Source organism: Hyla sarda, chromosome 5 (genome assembly GCF_029499605.1).
Source record: "Hyla sarda isolate aHylSar1 chromosome 5, aHylSar1.hap1, whole genome shotgun sequence".
Classification (NCBI taxonomy): domain Eukaryota; kingdom Metazoa; phylum Chordata; class Amphibia; order Anura; family Hylidae; genus Hyla; species Hyla sarda.
The window spans coordinates 297,243,494-297,264,926 of record NC_079193.1 but is presented as its reverse complement, the minus strand read 5'-3'; the positions used below and the strand labels follow the sequence as shown (position 1 = coordinate 297,264,926).

The window sequence follows — 21,433 nt, the reverse complement described above, 5'->3', positions numbered from 1 at the left end:
TTGCATTGACCCATAAAGGAAATCCTCAGTGGATTGTTAAATAAAAACCAATAGAGAAGCGTGAGGAAATGGCTAGTAAGTAAGTAATCCAATAAACCAGTGTTTTCCAAACAGTGTGTCTCCAGCTGTTGCAAAACTACAACTCCCAGCGTACCCGGACAGCCAAAGGCTGTCCGGGTACGCTGGGAGTTGTAGTTTTGCAACAGCTGAAGACACACTGTTTGGAAAACGCTACAATAGACTGTGAACATTCAGTAATTCTAAACAGTTGGGTTGTTATTGAAAGACCCCCATTGACTACAATTAGAGATGAGCGAACTTCCAGTAAATTTGATTCGTCACGAACTTCTCGGCTCAGCAGTTGATGACTTTTCCTGCATAAATTAGTTCAGCTTTCCTGTGCTCCAGTGGGCTGGAAAAGGTGGATACAGTCCTAGGAGACTCTTTCCTAGGAATGTATCCACCTTTTCCAGCCCACCGGAGCACCTGAAGGCTGAACTAATTTACGCAGGAAAAGTCATCAACTGCCGAGCCGAGAAGTTCGTGACGAATCAAATTTACTGTAAGTTCACTCATCTCTAACTACAATGAGGTCTATGGCGGAAATTCCGTTGTTGAAAATCTGCCAGGCACATCCCGTCCTCATTCATGCTCGCACAATGCGAGTTTGCAATTAAATCTGCCTGTGTGAACGAGCCCCAAAGATGTTATCCAGGATTAGAAATCCATAGTTGCTTTCTTCCGCTAACAGCGCCACACCTGTCCTTAGGTTGTTTGTGGTATTGTAACAGGACTCTTGTTGTATTATACTGCACTCAAACCTCCCCTATCGTATTGGCAGCCTAATGGTCTATTCACACGTACAGTTTTCTGCTCAGATTTGATGCGCAGGATTTTCTGCCGCAGATTTTAATGTAAACTGACTGAACACAGCTTGAAATCCTGCGCATCAAATCTGCACGGAATACTGTACGTGTGAATAGACCCTCGGGCAGTGTTTTCTAAACAGTGTGCCTTTAGCTTTTGCAAAACTACAACTCCCAGCATGCTGGGAGTTGTAGTTTTTCAACATTGCAGACATAGGCCCAGATTTATCAAACTGTGTGAGAGAAATTGTGAAGTGATTTCCCCACAGCAACCAATCACAGCTCAGGTTTCACTTTACCAGAGCTTGTTAGCTGAGCTGTGATTGGTTGCTGTGGGGAAATCTCTCTCTATCCCCACCCACAATCAGACACTTATTCTGTGGAAAGGGGAAAGTTTATTTTTATTTTTTTTATTTTTTTTTAAACCCTGGACTACCCCTCTAAATGGGCACTCTCATTAAAATGTATTTTTGCTATTGTACTCCTTATGGTAAATAAAAAAGATTTCTAATATACTTTGTTTAAAAAAAATAAAGTTTTCTATGTTTTATTTGTGCTTAAAAAAAGCTCAAGAACACATTCCCCCCCCCCCCCCCCATCTTACACACAGAATTAGGACCGAAGCACAAACACAGGAAGTGCAGCCTGGAGTGCTGAGGGGCGGTGGTGGGGGTCCAACAAACAGCACATGGCAGTTAAGTGTGAGAGGAGCTATGGTTGGATGAGGCTAGACACGCCCCCCTCAGCACTCCAGGCTGCACTTTGTGTTTGGACCTCGGTCCTAAGTCTGTGTATAAGATGGGGGGGAAAATGTGCTCTTGAGCTTTTTTAAGCACAAATAAAACATAGAAAACGTCATTTTTTTTAAACAAAGTATATTAGAAATATTTTTTATTTACCATAAGGAGTGCAATAGCAAAAATAAATTTGAATGAGTTACCCCTTTAAGGTTCACATGGTTGTCATGTACGTGAACTGCTTAGAGCTGACAGCCGTCTGAGTCATTCTGGTTCAAGGTGTGTCAGATCTTCCAGATGAATTCTTCTGATAATATTAGTTATGAGATTGTCAATGCGTTTTTATCATACTTATCAGATAGTGGCCCTAATTTACTATTCTAAACCTGACTTGTTTTGTCAGTTTTTTTTGTCGCATCTTTGTCTGTGCCATGTGGCAGACATCGTGCGCCAGTCTGCGACACGATGCAACATTTTTTCCCGACGGACCCGATGTGGATTCTCCCAAACCTGAAAAAGGGGCGTAACCCGACATTTCTGAGCTTTCCCACGTATTTATAAAGGTTTCCAACCCGAATTTGTTGAATTGTTGTGGATTTTTTCCCGACAACTCAGAGGAGTTGGAAACCAAAACCTACAAAACCCACGTGCGACAAACAGGATGCGACATAATAATAATAAATACCAGGGGGAAAAAGCAGTCGGGTAAGAAAGCAACATAGACTTACAACCCGATTTTCTAAGTAAATGAGGGCCATAGAGCTTCAGGGTTCATGCACTATACCATGTTGCGGTCATTTTGAGTAATCTGAGCGTCATATTACAGTGGTATATTTTCTAGGTGAGGATAATGTATTAAGGCACAAGGAGTGTCTTTGGAGCAGCACAATTAAGGTGCACACTCCTCTGCCTTGTGCATGAGACCTAAACCTCCCACTCCAGTGTTGTCTTGAAGGGGTTGTCCAACGACCAATAGTTTTTCTAAAAAAAACGTGCCCAGGCTGCCTTCTTAAACAAAACAAAAAGCAGTACTGCCCTTACCTCTGTACCGGATTCCACTTTCTGGTGTCAGGGGTCAATACGTCAGAGTGCCGCTAGAGCAATAACTGGCGGAGTCAGGACAGCTCTGCGGCCAGCAAGTAGCAATTTCTCATGCTGACCCAGTCTCTGGTGAACTCTTCTTCATGTTGCTGGGGCCCAATAACTCACACTTTGACATGGTGACCTTCTCACCAGGAAATGGAGTGTAGGGGTGCAGCAATACTGGAGGCTACTAGGACTGAGTGAGGTAAGTATAGATTTTTTTCATTTTATTTAAGCAGGTGTCCTGGGCATGTGTGTTTGTTTTTCTAATAAAAAGACAACCCCTTTAGTGGCATATTCACATGTACCATCAGCTGTGGTTTTGTGCAGCAGATTTGATGCTGCCGCATTCTTTCCTGATGTCTTTGCTCTGATCATGGGCACTGCTTTATGAGTACAACTCTAAACCACCTTGCTGTATCAAATGTACAAAAGTAGGATCTTACTTGGCCAACATAGTGCCATTTAGTAGCCAAGTAGTGCTGAACAGTGCTCAGAGTGCTGTACTTTCTCTTAAAGGGGTACTCCGCTGCTCAGTGTTTGGAACAAACTGTTCCGAATGCTGGCGTCGGCGCCAAGAGCTCTTATCATAGTCCCGCCCCCTCATGACATCACACCCCGCCCCCTCAATGCAAGTCCATGGGAGGGGGCGTGACATATGTCACGCCCCCTCCCATAGACTTGCATTGAGGGGGCGGTGTGTGACATGAGGGGGCGGGGCTATGATGTCACATGCTCCCGGCTCCAGCGTTTGGAACAGTTTCAGAAGCGGAATACTCCTTTTTAAGGCAGAGTGTATTCACATAGTCCAGGTTGTGCCCCATTTAGTGCTTTGCCATATAGTTCTCAGAGTTCCATTCTGTACCCATTTGGTGCCCACATTCCTGTCTATTCCTCTGATCACAGGGCCGCCATGCCTGCTTGTGTGCAGAGAATGAACTCTTCTGAACTGTGCGCGTTCTTTCTCTGCTGTTGTTGGGGAGAGGAGGGGCAGTGTGGACAGAGGCCAAGAGTCCTTCTAGACAGGCCCAATGCTGCCTTGATACAAGTGCTGATCTTGTCGACTATGTGATGCCACATTGCAAATTCCTGTTCGTTGGCTAATGGCTGAGCCTATTATGCTGGGAAATATTGCCCTGTTTGGCTAATAATAACCTCATTTAATAGGGCCTGAAAACCTTTATAGTGTATCAGTGGACCCAGGACACCTTAGAGCCCTTTTTGTATGCAGAGAGCTTCTTTCTCGTATATTTTGTACCCATCTAAATACCTGCAGAGAACCATCTAAGTAACATTATGTATGTCCTGTTTTATTACAACGCAATGACATTTTGTGCAGTTAATTTTGTCCTTTGTTGGGTTGTCTCTCAACTTTAGATGTTGTTCTCAAGTCAGAAGACACTTGTCATGACGGAGAGACCCGCCTGGTAATTGTGTGGCCTCGGTGTTGTGCCTCTTGGTAGATGCCATACGTGTGCTCTGTTGTATTGATATTTGCATGATGTCTGTAATATCTTTTGAGTGTTTCATCTGCATTTGCTGGTTAACAATGCATGGAGTGACAAAACATGCAACCGATATAGATAATTTTTTATTTTGTTACATTTGCTATTCCATATTCACATTGTGTGGCCTACAAAATCATGGAGATCATTAAACAAATCCTTCATGGAGATCATTAAACATATTAATGGAGTGAATTCAACCAATATTGGCATTAAAAGGGTAATCTGGGAAATGGAATGAATGGGGGCTGCACTGCAGTAACCCACAATCACCACTACACAGTAAAGCGAGCCTTCTGCTTCCAGCCCTATTTATTATGTCAGTCCTGGAAAACCCCTTTAAATGGGATGTCTGCTCAATGTTCATATTCACCTTGAAATCGCAATAGAATTTAGTGCCGTGATTTGCTACATTTGCTTTACATATGTGCATGCAGTTCTACAAACTAGCAGCATGCATTCATATTGAAGTGACACAGAACGGTATAAATTTGAATTTTTATTTACATTTTTATATTCTCTGTACTATGAGGGTGAATTCACATGTGGAAACATTTTTAGCCCACACTGCTTTGGGCTGTGTTGCTGATCTGTGTCGGGATACTGGCAAAAAGGTATGTTGGTGTATAAACCACGACAGACCTAATCGATTTAAAGGAGATCTCTGGCGGAAAATAACTTATCCCCTATCCTGTGTAATAAGCAGCTGATCACAGGGAGTCTGTCTGCTGGGGGGGCCCCCACGATCACCAGGACAGGACCCGGTGCTCAGTAAGGAGCATGTACTGCAGCGGGCACGTGCTCCATTTATTCCTATGGGAATTCCCATAGGAATAAATGGAGCCTATTATGTCTACTGGCAGACAACACACGCTCCTTACTGAGAGCGCTGGGGTCCTGTCCTGGTGAACGTGGGGGGCCCCAGCGATCGGACCCCCGCGATCAGCTACTTTTTCATTATCCTGTGGATAGGGGAGAAGTTAGTTTTTGCCGGAGTACTTCTTTAACTGACCAAATTGAATCTGCTAGTGAATAAGCTAAGTCCATTTCCTGTTTGTATATTTTTTATTTTGACAAATGTATGCCTTTTTATGCAGACTACACCTTTTTTTACTTCAGCAAATTAAAGGTATATGTTCTTGACATGGACTACTGTAAACAGTCACTTGTATAGTTTTTTAAATCAACTGGTGCCAGAAAGTTAAACAGATTTGTAAATTACTTCTGTTTAAAAATATTAATCCTTCCTGTACTTATCAGCTGCCGTTTGCTCCAGAGGATGTTCTTTTCTTTTTGAATTTATTTTCTGTCTGACCACAGTGCTCTCTGCTGACACCTCTGTCCGTGTCAGAAACTGTCCAGAGCAGGAAAGGTTTGCTGTGAGGATTTGCTCCTGCTCTGGACAGTTCCTGACACGGACAGAGTTGTCAGCAGAGAGCACTGTAGTCAGGCAGAAAAGAACAACAAAGAACTGTACCTCTTATGGAGCATACAGCAGCTGATATATACTGGAAGGATTAAGATTTTTAAGTAGAAGTAATTTACAAATCTGTTTTAACTTTCTGGCATCAGTTAGTTAAAAATATATATTTTTCCACCAGAGTACCCCTTTAAAGAAGAGGGGGGTCCGAGCGCTGGGGCCCCCAGCGATCTCCTGTTTGTAGCCCCGGTTCTCCTTCTCAGTGGCGCGTCACGACCACCGCCCGAAGTGGGGGCTTCCACGCCCCCTCTATATAGCTCTACGGGAGAGCTGGAGATTGCCGAACAGCCCTACCGCTCGGACCCCCAGCGACCTAAAACTTATCCCCTATAAGTTTTCTTCCATGATGCTTCTCCTTTTAAATGATGTTCTAGTCAACAGGCCGCACCATCAGAATACCATGATATTGCCGTATTTCATTCCCCAACTATTTACTCCACAAATAAAAAAGGATAAAGCACTGCTGAGTGTGAGGCATCCTCTAGCATGGACAGGTGAAGTATATGTAGTCACAGATGACCTAGCGTGTGGGATGGTGTCAGGCAGTGTAGCGTTATTTCTTAGAGGGTTGTTTACAGGTTTTAGTGCCAGAGGATATTGGGAGTAGAAAGAATGTTGTTCTGTCTTGGCAGGTTAGTGATGGAATGAATAGCATTTCTCTATATACAATGCTATTGTGTAGACACAGTCCTCAAAGTTGCTTTATAGCTGCCTGTATTATTAGGCTATGTTCTCACGGAGGAAAATGTGCGGAATTTCTCCCTGGAAAACACGGGCAGACATGCCGCACATTTGCAAGTTCCGCCGATGCTACGACCTCTCAGTAATTGGCAATGCATTTCCAAGTGGAATCTGCAGAAACAATGAACCTGTTTATTGTTTCTGCAGACGCCAAAATTCCACAGTGTTCACAGTGCAGCAGAGTCCCATTGAAATCAATGGGACTCTGCTGCAGAGGAATTTGTGAGTGGAATGTTTCTGACAGAATTCCACTGCAGCAGAGTCCCTTTTGATTTCAATGGGATTCTGCCGCACTGTGCACATGATGGAATTTCCACCACAGGAAAGTGGAAATCCTGATTTCTGTGCCTGCAGAAACTATGAACAAGTTCATTGTTTCTGCAGATGGCACTCAGAAATGCATGTCTGTCTATTGATTCAGTCCATGTAGTTGCACAACTACAACACCCAGCATGCCCAGACAGCCAGAGGCTGTCCGGGCATGCTGGGAGTTGTAGGTTTGCAACAGCTGGAGCCACACTGTTTGGAAAATACTGTGTTAGACCTTGTCACGATCACACCCTATGGGTCCAGCCGAGACGCTAGAGAGAGTGTGATGGTGCAAGGGTTAAAGCCGCCAGACATATGGGTATCCACTACTAGTCCCCGCAAATCACCAAATTAACCCTTAGATGAACGTGTTTCACCCGAGCTGCCTTCAGAAAGGTGAGCTCATATATTTAGAGATCAAAGACCAGAGCTGATTAATTAAACATTTAATCTGATAAAAGGTATCACTGTGCTATGCATAAAAATAAACAAATGACATACAAGTATAAGAATATATATAAGAGTTTAGCAAGACAAGTTCAGAAAGCAAAAATGAAGTTCTTACAGCACGATGATATTAGCAGTCCATGAGAGAGAGTGAGGTTCCAGCTGTTCTTAGGATGTTCTTGTCAGCTTGTTCCACAGCATTGAGCACCCTGAGTCTAGCATTGTTTTAAATATATATCTATCTCCTTTTTGGAGGGACTCCATTCCCCCCTCCCCTCTGATCCCACCAGGTGGGGGCATCTCTTATCTCATATATGGGACCAGAGACCCCTTACATCCTGCTGCTTCAAAGGGCCTTTGACTTCAAAAAAGGAAAACAGCAGAAAGGCCCCAATTGACTGCAATACACAAAAACAAAGGATACACCGTCTGAATGACCCCTCACCCCCCAGATCTTAGTTTATACACAGATGCAATTATAAAACACATGTATGTTTCCATAATCGGGCCTTGGGCCTGACAGACCTCTTTTACATATATCAGTTGTCCAGCTGCGTTTCCCTCCAGCGTGCACCGGAGGGATACTAATAGCAGAGCTGATCTAATTCATGTTTTCATACGGTGTCCAAACTGAGACACCGGATGATTGTGAACTGTCCCAGTTCACAATCATCCGGTGTCTCAGTTTGGACGCCGTATGATTGGACTCACCGGGCCGGCACCGGACAGGGGAATGCATCTTACTGCGTTCCCCTGTCCGGCGTTCAGAAAAATGGATGCCGGAGGCTATACAACTGATGACAACATGATGTGTGCAATGTTGTTGGCTGCTCATATGTAACTTCCTGCCAGTAGAGGGCACCATGCAAAACCTTCAGTGACAGACTAGGCTGAAAACCTCCTGACAAGGCCAGAATCCTACATATATATTGCAGTGCATTTCTTGGGCGTGCCAAGCCCTATGGAAATGTGTTGTTGGCTCCAAAACCTGATTATATCCACTGCTAGACAGTATATATAGAGAGACAGAAGTTTCTACCAGCTTGCATAACCCTCACTAACCTGACCTGCTCCTCCCAGTAACCAGCCTAGGCATATCCCAGTATATAACAGTGTCTGCTGGTAACTTACAATGTTAAAGGCTTATGTCAGTGGGCTCTTGTAGTAGGTATTCTCTCCTTTCTGAAGGAAAAAAAATGCACCCTATGGCTAGGATTCCACTTTTTTTTTTGTTTTTGTTTTTTTTTAACAGAAAAAACTCCAGAAAAAACGCCAGTGCAATTTCCTGCATCTGACGTTTTTTCTGCATTTTTGGCCCATTTGGCATTTAAAAAAAAAAATTTGTTGGGTACCAAAAAAAGAAAAAGAAAAAAAAAGGATGCAGTAGGGATGGGAAAAAATGTATTTACAATTTTTAATAGTGTGTGTGTGTGTTTTCACTTTATTTCTCTTTCTCTATTTTTTTCATTTTTTTTTAAGGTAGTACTACTACTCCCAGCATGGATGTTCCATGATGGGAGTAGTACCTGTACTAATACATATCGCCCGATGCGATCGCCCATAATATAGCAGAGATGCGGAGCGGCTCTATACTGTGCTCGCATCTCTGCACTATACTCCGGCCAGTGATGTGAATAGAACATCACTCATTCATAATTTCCGCCCAGAGTGGGGATTGGCCGGATGGTTGCAGCTAGAGATGAGTGAAGTTACAGTGATTCGATTCGTCACAAACTGCTTGGCTCAACAGTTGATGACTTTTCCTGCATAAATTAGTTCATCTTTCAGGTGCTCCGGTGGGCTGGAAAAGGTGGATACAGTCCTAGGAGAGAGTCTCCAGCCCACCGGAGCACCTGAAAGCTGAACTTTGTGACTAATCGAATCACTGTAACTTCGCTCATCTCTAGTTGCAGCCAATCGCAGCTCTCAGCGGGAAATATGAAGGAGTGATGTTCTATTCATATCACTGGCTGGCCGGAGTACAGAGCAGAAATGCGGAGTGCAGGAGAAAGCCGCTCCACATCCCTGCAATAGATAGGACAATCGCATTGAGTCTCAGGAGTGAAACCCACTGTGATCTGTCTTTAAAGGGGTACTCCGCCCCTAGACATCTTATCCCGTATCCAAAGGATAGGGGATAAGATGTCAGATCGCCGGGGTCCTGCTGCTGGGGTCCCCCGGGATCTCCGCTGTTGCACCCCGCTATCATTACTGCACAGAGCACACTCGCTCTGTGCGTAATGACGGGCAATACAGGGACCGGAGCATAGTTACGTCACGGCTCCGCCCATCGTGACATCACGGCCCGCCCTCTCAATACAAGCCTGTGGGAGGGGGCATGGCGGCCATCACTGCCTGCAGAAACGCCAAAGTTAAAACCCACATGGTGTGTCCCCCCCCCCCCCCCCCCCCCACCAAAAAAAAAAAAAAAGTGGAATTCCAGCCTAAGGGTGTAAAGATTTCTACAAAAACAGTGATTGAATACACCCTAAGGCACATGTGTCAAGCTCAAGGCCCCAGGGACAAATGTGGCCCTTCACGTCATTTTATTTGTGCCATGAAGTCCGGACACATTTCGGAGCTCGCACCCGCTCCCTGTGCTGCACCCATCAGGTTGCCCTCGGTGAAAATTTGTTTGACATCCCTGTCCTAAGGGTAAACATACACTAGACTGACAGAAATATCCTCACCAAATGCACACAAAATCTGCAGCATTCTGGCATGTAAATCTGCAGTGGCAGATCAGCACCTAGTTATGTTGATTTTAGGATTGATTTGATGTGGCTCTTTTGCTGCAGATTTAGGGTACTTTCACATGTCCATAATCTGCAGCTGATTTGCTTCAGATCCACTGGAGTGAATGGAAAGCAACATAATCTGCAAACGGGAAATCTGCTGCAGGTTATTTACGTGTGAATGTACCTTTAGGGTAAGGTCACACGGAGCGCATCCTCAGCTTATTTCATGCTGTATATGTGCAGACGGCAGTCACAAAAGCGAGCTCCCTGCTGCGGCTGGGTCATTCTGTGTGTCTGCTCGTAGTGGATGTCCTGTGGGAAATTCACTGCTATGAGCGGACACACAGAGCTACCCAGCTGCAGTTCGCCCTTGTGATTGCTGTCGGCACATCTGCAACATGAATACGCTGCAGATGCCCTTCTTCTAACCTTACCTTTAGTATGGAAAATAAATGTTAGTTTATGGGAAACTGACAGCAGGGTCACGTAAACTAACCAGAATATACAGGTAGATAGTGTGGGAGTGACCCTGCTGTCAGTTTCCCTTGTAAAGAAAAAAGATTTTAAACCTAACAGAGTTATTGCAGCAAAATCCCCAGCACTGTAGACTTATGGTGGATTTTTTTTCTCTTTCCCATTGAAATCATGCAAGAAAATCTGCAAGAAATCTTCAGGAAATCAGTGATATAAATTGACACAATGATCAAAGGGGTACTCTGGTGAAAACCTCTTAGCTGCTGAATACTACAACGGAAATTATTTTCTTTTTGAAATACAGAGCTGTCTGCTGACATCACGAGCACAGTGTTCTCTGCTGACATCTCTGTCCATTTTAGGAACTGTCCAGAACAGCATATGTTTGCTATGGGGATTTCCTTTTACTCTGGACAGTTCCTAAAATGGACAGAGATGTCAGCAGAGAACACTGTGCTCATGATGTCAGCAGAGAGCTCTGTGTTTCAAACTTTCAAACAAATTTTCACTGTAGTATTCAGCAGCTAATAAGTACAGGAAGGATTAAGATTTTTTAATAGAAGTACCGTATATACTCGAGTATAGGCCGAGTTTTTCAGCACGATTTTTCATGCTGAAAACACCCCCCCTCGGCTTATACTCGAGTGAACTCCCCCACCCGCAGTGGTCTTCAACCTGCGGACCTCCAGAGGTTTCAAAACTACAACTCCCAGCAAGCCCGGGCAGCCATCGGCTGTCCGGGCTTGCTGGGAGTTGTAGTTTTGAAACCTCCGGAGGTCCGCAGGTTGAAGACCACTGCGGCCTTCAACATCATCCAGCCCCCTCTCACCCCCTTTAGTTCTGAGTACTCACCTCCGCTCGGCGCTGGTCCGGTCCTGCAGGACTGTCCGGTGAGGAGGTGGTCCGGTGGGATACTGGTTCCGGGCTGCTATCTTCACCGGGGAGGCCTCTTCTAAGCGCTTCGGGCCCGGCCTCAGAATAGTCACGTTGCCGTGACAACGACGCAGAGGTGCGTTCATTGCCAACGTACTTCTGCGCCATTGTCAAGGCAACGCCTCTATTCCGGGCCGGAAGCGCGGAGAAGAGGCGCCCCCGGTGAAGATAGCAGCCCGGACCACCTCCTCACCGGACAGCCCTGCAGGACCGGACCAGCGCCGAGCGGAGGTGAGTACTCAGAACTAAAGGGGGTGAGAGGGGGGCTGGATGATGTTGAAGGCCGCAGTGGTCTTCAACCTGCGGACCTCCGGAGGTTTCAAAACTACAACTCCCAGCAAGCCCGGACAGCCGATGGCTGCCCGGGCTTGCTGGGAGTTGTAGTTTTGAAACCTCTGGAGGTCCGCAGGTTGAAGACCACTGAGGGCGAATGATGAGAAGAGGATGATGAAGGGGGGGGTGTGGGGATGATGAAGGGGGGTGTGGGATAAGGGGATGATGAAGGGGGGATGTGTGGGATGATAAGGGGATGATGAAGGGGGGATGTGTGGGATGATAAGGGGATGATGAAGGGGGGATGTGTGGGATGATAAGGGGATGATGAAGGGGGGATGTGTGGGATGATAAGGGGATGATGAAGGGGGGATGTGTGGGATGATGACAAGGGGATGATGATGATGATGAGGATGTTAATGACGGGTCTGGATGATGACAGGGGGGGATGAGGTATTTCCCACCCTAGGCTTATACTCGAGTCAATAACTTTTCCTGGGATTTTGGGTTGAAATTAGGGGTCTCGGCTTATACTCGGGTCGGCTTATACTCGAGTATATACGGTAACTTACAAATCTGTTTAACTTTCTGGCACCAGTTGATTTAAAAATAAAATAAAAATAAGTTTTCACCGGAGTACCCTTTTAATTTTCATGTAGTGTTTATTTCTTATTCACAATACTGGTACTGTGATATGTTAAAGATTTTCCGGATCCAGATCTGCTGCTGAAAGTCCACGGTGTATCCGACCCATGTGACAGTGGGCTAATAATTTGCTTAGTTTGAGATGTGCAACCCTTGATCCTTCCAAAACTCAAACATTCAGAAAAGCCTCTAAGAATTTGTAAAGATTTAGCTCTTCTCTTTATTAGATTTAACTGATCAGTATGAAACTTTGATTGATTTATTTTTTATATATTTTAGTAAACACTGGTTCTGTAGTGACTGCAGTGTCTGGGGGGGTGTGGACTGAGCTAAAGGGTGAATTATGCTTGACTAGAAGTAGATTAACATTTATATTTTGTAGACCTAATGATGAAATTACTTTTTTAAATAGATTGTTGTTAAAAAAGTCACTTTTACCTTTAAAGTACAAGTATCATGTTAAAAAAAAAAAAAAAAAAAAAAAAAAAGGATAAGTTTTAGATCGTGGGGGGTCCGAGTGCAGAGGCCCCCTGCGATCTCCTGTTTAGACCCCCGTCTCTCCTATACAGCGGCGCGTCACAACCCCCGCCCAAAGCCGGGGCCACCATGCCCCCTCCATATAGCTCTATGGGAGAGCCACTCGACGATCTTCGTCTCTCCCATAGAATTATCTAGAGTGGTGTGGCGGCCCCTTCTTCGGTCAGGAGTTGTGACGTTCCACTGTATAGGAGAGCCAGGGCTCTATACAGGAGATTGCGGGGGGCCCCAGCGCTCGGACACCCCTCGAGCTAAAACATATGCCCTATCCTTCAGATAGGGATATCTTGTTTTTTAACTTGATACTTGTTCTTTGAAAAAAATTATAAAAAATTGCAGCCACTAGGGGTCGTCTTTCTCCAGACAGACAACTTACTATATATTACAATATACTGTATTATACTATATAATACAGTGTAGCAGGTCGCAGCTGCCCGGGCTGCTATGCAGGAGCGGGCACGACCTGTGAGCAAGTACAGGGAACGCACTCGCACACAGTCGGTGCAGCAATATATGTACATTGTATATACACACACACAGTCATGGCCGTAAATGTTGGCACCCCTGAATTTTATTTCTCACAGAAAAGGATTGCAGTAACACATATTTTGCTATACACATGTTTATTCCCTTTGTGTGTATTGAAACTAAACCAAAAAAGGAGGAATAAAAGCAAATTGGACATAATGTCACACCAAACTCCAAAATGGGCTGGACAAAATTATTGGCACCCTTAAAGGGGTACTTTGGTGGAAAAAATTTTTTGTAAATCAACTGGTGCCAGAAAGTTAAACAGGTTTGTAAATTACTTCTATTAAAACATCTTTACCCTTCCAGTACTTTTTAGCAGCTGTATGTGACAGAGGAAATGCTTTCCTTTTTGAATGTCTTTTTTGTCTTGTCCACAGTGCTCTCTGCTGACACCTGATGCCGTATCAGGAACTCTCCAGTGCAGGAGAAAATCCCCATTGGAAACCTATGCTGCTCTGGACAGTTCCTGAGACAAACAGAGGTGTCAGCAGAGAGCACTGTGGACAACACAAAAAAGAAAAAAAAAAGAAAAGAATTTCCTCTGTAGCATACAGCTGATAAGTACTGAAAAGATTAAGATTTTTTTAACCTGTTGGGGACCATGGGCATATGGGTACGCCCTCGCACCCTGGTACTTAAGGACCATGGGCGTACGCCTGTGGAAATTTCGATCCCCGCTGCTAGCCGGACATGGATTGGACCGGGATGCCTACTGAAATTGTGTTGCTGATGACCCGATAGCCTGGAAAATACGGATGATCGGAGCTGTCAGACAGCCCCAATCATCCTGAAGGATAGGAGTGAAGTGGCAGGGTGCCACCTCCTCCTATCCCCTGCGATTGGGTGCTGTTAGTAACACTTGGGTATGATCTTGCTGAATCGTCCTCAGAACACTTGAAATGAAGCGGAATGGGGGGAAGGCATACCTCACGCCCCTCTCCCAGGATTGAGAGAAGGCGTCCACAGCTGATGGATGATCTCGAGTAATCGGGGAGTAAAATTTAGCTTCCTGTTTAGGGTATTTTCACACTACGTGTCTAGGATGTCTTGCCTAGGGGTCTTGTCTTCAATGTGAGTTTTTAATTGTGATAGCCAAACCCTAAGGGAATGGGCAACACAAACAGAGGCTACAGAGGTCTTAAGGGAACCTGCTGCTTCCTCCCATGTTTTCTTATTTAAGGTTAAAGGTATGCCTTTCTTTAGGCCCGAAGCCCTCATAAAGGGCATCCTCCGCTGACACTGGTTCCTTAACATCCTCCAGGTTCATAGTCATGCAGATATCTTTAATAAGCTGTTCAGTATCTTCACGGGTAATTGAAGAAACATTACCTGAATCCTCAGCCTCTTCATCAGAGGAAATAATTTCTCCCTCTTCACCCAAACTAGACTCTGGGTGGGGAGTGGGCGGTCGGGACTGGGGCAGATGTAGTTTTTTTCCTAAGGCCCAAATAACTTTTAAGTTATTCCTTAATCATTTTCTTAATAGTTAAAGCTAAAGAAGAAGATCCCTGTGCAGCTAAAATATCCACACATGACTGGCAGAGGGTTCTTTTGTAAAAAGGCTCTAAGGTTTTTTTTTTGTTTTTCTTTTTACACTGGGAACATTCTAAGTTATGGGACTTAGAATAAACTTTTCTAGGGGCTTCAGCTGGGTCTTTATCCCCCTAAAACAAAACCTACAACAGACCCCCATTAGACCATATATATCATAACGTAGAAAGGTCTCACCAAGAAGCTGAACTACTGGACTGGAGCTTTCAGATTTAGTACGTCCACCTTCCTTTCCAGTCTCAGACATGCTGGCGAAGGTCCTCGGCGGATACCGGTCACCATCGCTTCCACAATGCCGGTCAGAGAAGCTAGGACCTGGCTGCTGTAGTTGGTGGGAGGCAGGAGACACTGCAACAGACTGGTTGCAGTTCCGGAAGGAGACATGGGCTGCCCGGATGACACCACACAACCGTAGGCTACAGGGAACCTGCACCTCACCAGAGGAGAAAGAAGGTAAAAATCCCAGGCCTCCTATCTGTGGGACAGGAAGGAGGTTACATTTATCTTCAGGATTCCTGTCCCACGGTGGGAGGTCCTCTCCAGGGGTGCTGTCATGGGTGATAGGGTAAAACAAAGAGGCAAAAATGAATCTGACTGTGTCCTCCTTAAGGGGTAATAATTATATAATTATAAAAATAAAAAATAAAAAAAAAATTATAACAAAAATAAAAAAAAAAGGAAAAACTGAATATTTTATATCAGTAGACCTGTTGAAAGAAGGGGTGATATACCGTATTTGTACGGCAAATACACATTAAACCCTGTCCTATCGCGGCAGTCCCTGCGGCCATCAACGGCCGGGACCCGGGGCTAATACAGGACATTACCGATCGCGGTGATGCCCTGTATTAACCCTTCAGACGATCAAAGCTGACCGCCGCGTCTGAAGCGAAAGTGACACTAACCTGGCTGCTCAGTCGGGCTGTTCGGGACCGCCGCGGTGAAATCGCGGCGTCCCGTGCAGCTTACAGGACACCGGGAGGGACCTTACCTGTCTCCTCAGTGTCTGCTCCGTGCCGGGATCCCCTGCATGGCCGGCGCTCTCCTTTGTCGTCATCACGTAGTCGCGCATGCTGTCCCCTCATCCAATAGGAGCGGCGTGCGTAGCGGCGTGATGGTGGCGACGGAGAGCGAGGATACCCGGCAGCAGAGACGTTCCGGAGCGACGGGGACGCGGCGATAGCGATGGAGGGCGACATCCAGGGCGGCGGTGATGAGCGGTGACGGTCCAGAGCGGCAGGGACACGTCAGTATTACCTCCTATACCAGTGGTCTTCAACCTGCGAACCTCCAGATGTTGCAAAACTACAACTCCTGGCATGCCCGGACAGCCAATGGCTGTCCAGGCTTGCTGGGAGTTGTAGTTTTGCAACATCTGGAGGTCCGCAGGTTGAAGGTTCAGAATCTTTTTTTTTTTTTTTTTTTTTTTTTTATAGATTTTCACCCTTTATATGGTGAACAATACATAGGAAAACAGCCTTGATGGGTTGCTGATGTGCACCTAGATAATAGGAGGTTTTTGGTTCAAATAGTTCCCATTTTACCAGGAACCAAAGCAGCAAAAACCAAAGACGTTTGCAGTATATGAGCTACTACCTTATTATCCAAAAGTGGAAACTTATAGCCTTTTAATCTTATGCCTCCAGTCTGGTTGTGGTTGTCTTTCTCCGTAACGGAGGCACCTAAACAGACTACCTGTCACAGATAATCCGTCTTAGTTCAGGGAGCCGAGCGCACTGACCCTTCATGACAGTCGGGGGCGGATGGCTGCGTCACCCTAAACAACCTGTTAAGTAGAAAGGCAGAGTAACATTTAGGGTTTCCTGTGATTTCATGTCTCTGTATACATATCTGTCTATATTCTGTTTACAGGTCAAGTGTTGGTGTTTAGTAATATGTAACGTTACACCAGGGCATGCGTTCAGTGCCAGGCTCACTTGTTGTCAGTCTTTAGCGCACCAGCAGGGGGCGAGCTGTATAAGGAATTACACAGAAGGCAGGCATTGTATGATTCAATCTTACTTTTTTGTGGTATTGATTTCCACAAGACGATAAACATATGGAGCTTTGTTTCATAATAGAAGCATTCTGAAACCCAAAGAATTCCTAGCTTTCTTTGTTCAGAGAGGCAGTTTCCCAGCATGCTGAATTTCTACCAGCGGACATAACTAGTAGAAGTAGAGCTGCCAAGCTATTTATTAATAAAACTGTTAAGTAATGGAGTAAAGGGGGGGACTATGTGATATAAAGCTTATTCTACCAGCCTGCACTCTGTTTCACAATTCCTTCAGCAATGTTATGGATGGTTTATTCTGGTTGCCATTTTCTATGTGTGTGGGAATATGTATTATATATATATACACTGCTCAATAAAAATAAAGGGAACTCTTAAACAACACAATGTAAATCCAAGTCATTGACACTTCTGTGAAATCACACTGTCCACTCAGGAATCAACACTGATTGACAATCAATTTCACATGCTGTTGTGCCAATGGAACAGACAACAGGTGGAAATTATAGGCAATTAGCAAGACACCACCAATAAAGGAGTGGTTCTGCAGGTGGTGACCACAGGCCACTTCTCAGTTCCTGTGCTTCCTGGCTGATGTTTTGATCACTTGAATGCTGGCGGTGCTTTCACTCTAGTGGTAGCATGAGACGGAGGAGCACTGCCAGAGCCTTGCAAAATTAGCTCCAGCAGGCCACAAATGTGCATGTGTCCACTCAAATGGTCAGAAACAGACTCCATGGGGGTGGTATGAGGGCACGACGTCCACAGGAGGGGGATGTGCTTACAGCCCAACACCGTGCAGGGCATTTGGCATTTGCCAGAGAACACCAAGATTGGCAAATTCGCCACTGTGCTCTTCACAGATGAAAGCAGGTTCATACTGAGCACATGTGACAGACGTGACGGAGTCTGGAGACGCCGTGGAGAATGTTCTACTAGAGGTGGGCGGTGTGACCAAAAATGCATATCATAGTATTTTTGCAAGTTATGGCGTTTCCACGGTATTTCCCCCCCCCCCATCTGAGGAACTAATCATATATGACCCCCAGGCGCTGCTATATTTCTCGAACACCCCCCCCCCCCTCCAGGCCGCGGCACTTTAAAATGAATGACTTGCGGGCCGTCTGCGCTTTAAATGAATTACTTGCGGGCTGACGTCAGTGGCAGTTAACCTGCAGAAGCCCCGCCCGTGCCAGTTACAGCAAGATATAGACATAGAATAAAACCACAATCGCGGGCGAACGGCCAGGCGGATCCGGGTAAGGTAGGGCTCGTTTTAATCAGCGTCTCCCGCACTATCCATCAGTACCTGTGGATAGTGTGGGAGAAAATATCTGACAGTTTTCCTTTAATCGTTTCCAGCGCCGCGGCCCGCAAGTCATTCATTTAAAGCGCCACGGCCGGCAAGTCATTCATATAAAGCGCCGTCGGCTGCAAACTCATTCATTTAAAGCGCCAACGCAACTCATCTGCAGCTTATAATTCATTCATTGGAGGAGGGGCCCTACTGGTATTGCGGTATGGGGAAAATTCATATTGTGCAGGGAAAAATTTTTGGTTTTCTGTATGAATCTGTATACCGCCCAGCCCTACGTTCTACTGCCTCCAGCTCGACCCAACATCCTCCAGCTCGACCTGTTTGGCGATGGGTCAGTAATGGTGTGATGTGGCATTTCTTTGGGGGGGCTGCACATCCCTCCATGTACTTGCCAGAGGTAGCCTGACTGCCATTAGATACCGAGATGAGATCCTCAGACCCCTTGTGAGACCATATGCTGGTGCGGTTGGCCCTGGGTTCCTCCTAATGCAAGACAATGCTAGACCTCATGTGGCCGGAGTGTCTCAGCAGTTCCTGCAAGAGGAAGGCATTGATGCTTTGGACTGGCCCACCCTTCCGCAGACCTGAATCTGATTGAGCACATCTGTGACATCCACCAACACCACGTCTGTCTGGAGACTGTCCAGGCCACACACACTACTGAGCCTCATTTTGACTTGTTTTAAGGACATTACATAAAGTTGGATCAGCCTGTAGTGTGGTTTTCCACTTAGATTTTGAGTGTGACTCCATATCCAGACCTCCATGGGTTGATAAATTTGATTTCCATTGATAATTTTTGTGTGATTTTGTTGTCAACACATTCCACTATGTAAAAACAAAAGTATTAGTTCATTCAGATCTAAGATTTATCTTAGTGTTCCCTTTTTGAGGTGTGTGTGTATGTATGTATGTATGTGTGTGTGTGTATAATATAAACACATACATACTTAGTGAAAAAAAGTATTGTCAGCCACCAATTGTGCATGTTCTCCCACTTAAAAAGACGAGAGAGGCCTGTAATTTTCATCATAGGTACACTTCAACTATGAGAGACCGAATGGGGGGAAAGAATACAGGAAATCACATTGTAGGATTTCTAATGAATTTAATTGGTAAATTCCTCGGTAAAATAAATGTTTGGTCACCTACAAACAAGCAAGATTTCTGGCTCTCCCAGACCTGTAACTACTTCTTTAAGAGTCTCCTCTGTCCTCCACTCGTTACCTGTATTAATGGCAACTGTCTGAACTTGTTATCAGTATGAAAGACACCTGTCCACAACCTCAGTCACACTCCAAACTGCACTATTGCCGAAACCAAAGTGCTGTCGAAGGATGCCAGAAACAAAATTGTAGACCTGCACCAGGCTGGGAGACTGAATCTGCACTAGGCAAGCAGCTTGGTGTGAAGAAATCAAATGTGGTAGCAATTATTAGACAATGGAAGACATACAACACCACTGATAATCTCCCTTGATCTTGGGCTCCACGAAAGATCTCACCCCGTGGTGTTCAAATGATCACAAGAACGTTGAGCAAAAATCCCAAAACCACACGGGAACACACACACACACCAAGTGAATGATCTGGAGAGAGTTGGAACCAAAGTAACAAAGGCTACCATCAGTAACACACTATGTCGCCAGGGACTCAAATCATGCAGTGCCAGATGTGTCCCCCTGCTTAAGCCAGTACATGTCTGGGCCTGTCTAAAGTTTTCTAGAGAGCATTTGGATGATTCAGAAAAGGATTGGGAGCATGTCAAATGGTCAGATAAAACAAAAGTAGAACTTTTTGGTAAAAACTCAACTCTTCATACTTGGAGGAGAAAGAATGCGGAGTTGCATCCAAAGAACACCATACCTACTGTGAAGCATGGGGGTGGAAACATCATGCTTATGGGCTGTTTTTCAGCAAAGGAACCAGGGCGACTGATCTGTGTAAAGGAAAGAATGAAAAGGGCCATGCATCATGAGATTTTGAGTGAAAACCTCTTTCCATCAGCAAGGGCATTGAAGATGAAATGTGGCTGGGCCTTTCAGCATGACAATGATCCCAAACACACCGCCCGGCCAACGAAGCGGTGGCTTCGTAAGAAGCATTTCAAGGTCCCGGAGTGGCCTAGCCAGTCTCCAGATCTCAACCCCATAGAAAACCTTTGGAGGGAGTTGAAAGTCCATCTTGCCCATCGACAGCCCCAAAACATCACTGCTCTAGAGGAGATCTGCATGGATGAATGGGCCAAAATACCAGCAACAGTGTGTGAAGACCTTGTGAAGACTTACAGAAAACGTTTGACCTCTGTCGTCACCAACAAAGGGTATATAACAAAGTATTGAGATTAGCTTTTGTTCTTGACCAAATACTTATTTAACACCATAATTTGCAAATGCATTCTTTAAAAATCAGCCAATGATTTTATGGATTTTTTTTCCCCCTCATTATATCTCTCATATTTGAGGTTTGCGTATGTGTATATGTATGTATGTATGTATGTGTGTGTATATATGTATAGTGTGTGTGTGTGTGTGTGTGTGTGTATATAATTATATTTGAAATCTCCTTGAAAAGATACTTTTAGGAGTATACTGTTCTCATAGTTCATTGGTGTGAAACAGTGTGTTTCCAGCTGTAGCAAAACAACAACTCCCAACATGCTCAGACAGCCGTTGACTGTCTGGGCATGCTGGGAGTTGTTGTTTTGCAACAGCTGAAGGCGCACATTTGGAAAATACTGCCATAGTTTATGTATGTTTGCAAGGGACTGAATGCTGCAGATTGACATCCATATTGAAGTTAAAGGGTACTCTTGTGCAGGGCTGTTGAGTGTGAGTCGAGGAGTCGGATGAAATTTTGGGTACCTCGAGTCGGCAAACAATGCATCGTCTCAGACTCCTACTAAATTTAGATTGGAATAAAAAAAAAAGCAAGTTTAAATGTCCCAATTCACAAAGTTATAATTAATGACTTCTCTACTGTAAGAATAAAGACCAATGCATGCAGTGACTCACGTAACCGCAAAACGAACACGTTAAGTGACTGTGAAGAAGCTTTTCATGTGCTTCACTATATGGCACGCAACGCACAATTAGGAGCGGCAATACTTATACTTTCCATACTGCTGTTACAGGGAACCCGTGGGTAACCTAGCCTCTCACTGATAAGCAATTAATGGGGTTATCCAGGAAAAACCTCATTTTTTTTTTTTTTTTTTTATATATATATAAATAAAATCTGGCTCCAGAAAGT

The 21,433-nt window shown here is 45.0% G+C and overlaps 1 protein-coding gene across 4 annotated transcripts in view; it reads left to right on the top strand.

Annotated features, from left to right (window-relative positions):
* ASPH (aspartate beta-hydroxylase) overlaps positions 1 to 21,433 on the top strand; it is a 193,660-nt gene that overhangs the window by 7,821 nt on the left and 164,406 nt on the right. The window contains exon 2 of one of the 4 annotated variants that reach the window (XM_056522027.1): positions 4,064 to 4,113. The exons of the other annotated variants lie outside the window; for them this stretch is intronic. The gene's annotated coding sequence lies outside the window, so the exon portion shown is untranslated. The remainder of the gene's footprint in view (positions 1 to 4,063; positions 4,114 to 21,433) is intronic. 4 annotated transcript variants of the gene reach the window in all.